Below are 4428 nucleotides of genomic sequence, written 5' to 3'. Positions count from 1 at the left end.
TGCCTACGGCACCTGGGATTCCCAGGCGGTCACCCATCCAAGTACTAGCCAGGCCCGGGACGGTTTACCTTCCGAGATCGGACGGGATCGGGGGCGTTCGGTCCGGTATGGCCGTAGGCACCCGGCCCCGCGCCTCCTCGCCCGCTTTCCCCTGCCGACGCCCGGGCCTGCCGCACGGTGAGCCCCGGTCGGACTGCCCCCCCCCCTGCGGCAGGGCCCCCGTCTCTCGCGGGCCCGGTCCTTTTTTCCTTTTCGAGCTCCGGGGCCCGGGCTGGCCGCCAGAGCCCCTCCGCCCGCCCTCCCCGGCGTCGGGGAAAATACTGTCCCGGACTTCCAGTGCGCCCGATCCTGTCAGCCGGGGGGTGGGGAGGGGCAGTCCCTCGCTGCGGCCGGGGAGGGTGAGCCCAGGGCGGCTTGCCTGCCGTGCGAGGCCCCTCTCGGCCACCAGGTCAACCCCGAGTCGAAAGGGCTGAAAAATTTTCAGAGTCCCCTCCCGGGCACCAGGTCAACCCGTGGAATCGGACGGGTTCACCTGCTGGCCGGTTCGCTTCCCGGCCACCAGGTCAACCCCTAGGTTGCCGACCGGCCTACCCAGTGGCCGGTTTGCTTTCCGGCCACCAGGTCAACCCCTAGGGGTTTTAACGGGGGCACGCCCGGTGGCCTCTTTCCCGTCCGGTCACCAGGTCAACCCGGATCTCCCTCCTTCCCTGGGCGTCCCCTCCTCGGAGGCGTCAGGTTCCATTTCCCCCCCCCCCCCCCAGACTTCCAGGGGCCCGATCCAGTCGGCCGGGAGGCAGTCCCTCGCTGCGGCCGGGGAGGGTGAGCCCAGGGCGGCCTGGTCCATGTCTCTAGTGGGCCCGATCCTTTTTTTTTTTTTCGAGCTCCGGGGCCAGGCCCGCCCGGGCAGCCCTCCTCGGAGGCGTGGGGCGATTCCCCCCCCCCCCCAGACTTCCAGGGGCCCGATCCTGTCGGCCGGGAGGCAGTCCCTCGCTGCGGCCGGGGAGGGTCAGCCCAGGGCGGCTTGCCTGCCGTGCGAGTCCCCTCTCGGCCACCAGGTCAACCGCGAGTCGAAAGGGCTGAAAAATTTTCAGAGTCCCCTCCCGGGCACCAGGTCAACCCGTGGAATCGAACGGGTTCACCTGCTGGCCGGTTCGCTTCCCGGCCACCAGGTCAACCCGTGGAATCGGACGGGTTCACCGGCTGGCCGGTTCGCTTTCCGGCCACCAGGTCAACCCCTAGGTTTTAAGGGGGGGACGCCCGGTGGCCTCTTTCCCGTCCGGTCACCAGGTCAACCCGGATCTCCCTCCTTCCCTGGGCGCCCCCTCCTCGGAGGCGTCAGGTTCCATTCTTTTTTCCAGACTTCCAGGGGCCCGATCCAGTCGGCCGGGTGGCAGTCCCTCGCTGCGGCCGGGGAGGGTGAGCCCAGGGCGGCTTGCCTGCCGTGCGAGTCCCCTCTCGGCCACCAGGTCAACCCCGAGTCGAAAGGGCTGAAAAATTTTCAGAGTCCCCTCCCGGGCACCAGGTCAACCCGTGGAATCGAACGGGTTCACCTGCTGGCCGGTTCGCTTCCCGGCCACCAGGTCAACCCGTGGAATCGGACGGGTTCACCGGCTGGCCGGTTCGCTTTCCGGCCACCAGGTCAACCCCTAGGTTTTAAGGGGGGGGGGACGCCCGGTGGCCTCTTTCCCGTCCGGTCAGCAGGTCAACCCGGATCTCCCTCCTTCCCTGGGTGCCCCCTCCTCGGAGGCGTCAGGTTCCATTCTTTTTTCCAGACTTCCAGGGGCCCGATCCAGTCGGCCGGGTGGCAGTCCCTCGCTGCGGCCGGGGAGGGTGAGCCCAGGGCGGCTTGCCTGCCGTGCGAGTCCCCTCTCGGCCACCAGGTCAACCCCGAGTCGAAAGGGCTGAAAAATTTTCAGAGTCCCCTCCCGGGCACCAGGTCAACCCGTGGAATCGAACGGGTTCACCTGCTGGCCGGTTCGCTTCCCGGGCACCAGGTCAACCCGTGGAATCGAACGGGTTCACCTGCTGGCCGGTTCGCTTCCCGGGCACCAGGTCAACCCGTGGAATCGAACGGGTTCACCTGCTGGCCGGTTCGCTTCCCGGGCACCAGGTCAACCCGTGGAATCGAACGGGTTCACCTGCTGGCCGGTTCGCTTTCCGGCCACCAGGTCAACCCCTAGGTTTTAAGGGGGGGGGGACGCCCGGTGGCCTCTTTCCCGTCCGGTCAGCAGGTCAACCCGGATCTCCCTCCTTCCCTGGGCGCCCCCTCCTCGGAGGCGTCAGGTTCCATTCTTTTTTCCAGACTTCCAGGGGCCCGATCCAGTCGACCGGGAGGCAGTCCCTCGCTGCGGCCGGGGAGGGTGAGCCCAGGGCGGCTTGCCTGCCGTGCGAGTCCCCTCTCGGCCACCAGGTCAACCCCGAGTCGAAAGGGCTGAAAAATTTTCAGAGTCCCCTCCCGGGCACCAGGTCAACCCGTGGAATCGAACGGGTTCACCTGCTGGCCGGTTCGCTTCCCGGGCACCAGGTCAACCCGTGGAATCGAACGGGTTCACCTGCTGGCCGGTTCGCTTCCCGGGCACCAGGTCAACCCGTGGAATCGAACGGGTTCACCTGCTGGCCGGTTCGCTTTCCGGCCACCAGGTCAACCCCTAGGTTTTAAGGGGGGGGACGCCCGGTGGCCTCTTTCCCGTCCGGTCAGCAGGTCAACCCGGATCTCCCTCCTTCCCTGGGCGCCCCCTCCTCGGAGGCGTCAGGTTCCATTCTTTTTTCCAGACTTCCAGGGGCCCGATCCAGTCGGCCGGGTGGCAGTCCCTCGCTGCGGCCGGGGAGGGTGAGCCCAGGGCGGCTTGCCTGCCGTGCGAGTCCCCTCTCGGCCACCAGGTCAACCCCGAGTCGAAAGGGCTGAAAAATTTTCAGAGTCCCCTCCCGGGCACCAGGTCAACCCGTGGAATCGAACGGGTTCACCTGCTGGCCGGTTCGCTTCCCGGGCACCAGGTCAACCCGTGGAATCGAACGGGTTCACCTGCTGGCCGGTTCGCTTCCCGGGCACCAGGTCAACCCGTGGAATCGAACGGGTTCACCTGCTGGCCGGTTCGCTTCCCGGGCACCAGGTCAACCCGTGGAATCGAAAGGGTTCACCTGCTGGCCGGTTCGCTTTCCGGCCACCAGGTCAACCCCTAGGTTTTAAGGGGGGGGACGCCCGGTGGCCTCTTTCCCGTCCGGTCAGCAGGTCAACCCGGATCTCCCTCCTTCCCTGGGCGCCCCCTCCTCGGAGGCGTCAGGTTCCATTCTTCTTTTTCCAGACTTCCAGGGGCCCGATCCAGTCGACCGGGAGGCAGTCCCTCGCTGCGGCCGGGGAAGGTGAGCCCAGGGCGGCCTGGTCCATGTCTCTAGTGGGCCCGATCCTTTTTTTTTTTCCGAGCTCCGGGGCCAGGCCCGCCCGGGCAGCCCTCCTCGGGGGCGTGGGGCGATTTCCCCCCCCCCCACCCCCAGACTTCCAGGGGCCCGATCCTGTCGGCCGGGAGGCAGTCCCTCGCTGCGGCCGGGGAGGGTCAGCCCAGGGCGGCCTGCTTGGCGGCCGGGTCCATGTCTCTAGTGGGCCCGATCCTTTTTTTCCCTTTTCCGGCTCCGGGGCCCGGGGTGCCCGGGTAGCCCTCCGCGGTGGCGTCGGCCAATTTTTTTTAAAATCAGACTTCCGTGGGCCCGATCCTGACGGCCGGGAGGCAGTCCCTCGCCGCGTCCGGGGACGGCGAGACGCTCGGCCACCGGGTCAACCCGGAGGAAGCGGGCTGGGGGAAGAAAAAAAAAAAAAAAGTTTTCCAAGTCCGAAAAATTTTCAAAGTCCCCTCTCGGCCACCAGGTCAACCCCTTTGGAGCGAATGGGTTGACCTGACGGCCGGTCGTCTCGCGGATGTCCGGAAGGGGTCGCCCCACGCCGTCTCGGCCGACCGAGGGAACCACGAGGTGGCGCCCAGTTCCAGTTTCGTACCGCCGAAGGCGGGGCTTTGGCTTTTTCGACCTGCCTTTCGAGGATTGTGTGAGGAGATTTCTGAGGACAGGTTTTTCAGAGCCTGTGAGAACCGGAGCTCAGCCTAGGGGATCAATCCGAGTATTGTACCCGACCCTGCCCGGCGTGGGAGGGGGGGAGCGGGCCCGTTTGAGGGCGGAGGCCAGCACCCGGCCCTCCGCCGAGACGGCCCGCTTTGCCCGGCTCTTAGCTCACGGGCCCCGCAGCGGCCGGGAGCCGAGCTCCGAGTGTCGGCGCCCCCCGGAGGGAGGGGGGGCCCGCTCCTCTCGCGCCCGCCGATCGATGTGGCGCTGACGTTCGCGACGGGAAGGGCCCTTCGCGGGCCGGCACCCCAACCGCGGGGCCGTCCGGTGTTCAGGCGGATGGGGACCCTCTTCCTTTTCGCGTGCACGGATCCAGGG

At 67.5% G+C, this 4428-nt stretch overlaps 1 non-coding gene across 1 annotated transcript; it reads right to left on the bottom strand.

Moving 5' to 3' along the window:
• On the bottom strand, positions 1 to 119 carry LOC135978905 (5S ribosomal RNA). Its single transcript, XR_010596256.1, has one exon. It is a non-coding gene; the product is annotated as a 5S ribosomal RNA (ribosomal RNA).
• Positions 120 to 4428: the final 4309 nt, after the last annotated feature.

The sequence above is a fragment of the Chrysemys picta genome, unplaced genomic scaffold, assembly GCF_011386835.1.
Source record: "Chrysemys picta bellii isolate R12L10 unplaced genomic scaffold, ASM1138683v2 scaf515, whole genome shotgun sequence".
In the NCBI taxonomy this organism is placed as follows: domain Eukaryota; kingdom Metazoa; phylum Chordata; order Testudines; family Emydidae; genus Chrysemys; species Chrysemys picta.
This window is presented reverse-complemented; position numbering and strand designations above follow the sequence as displayed.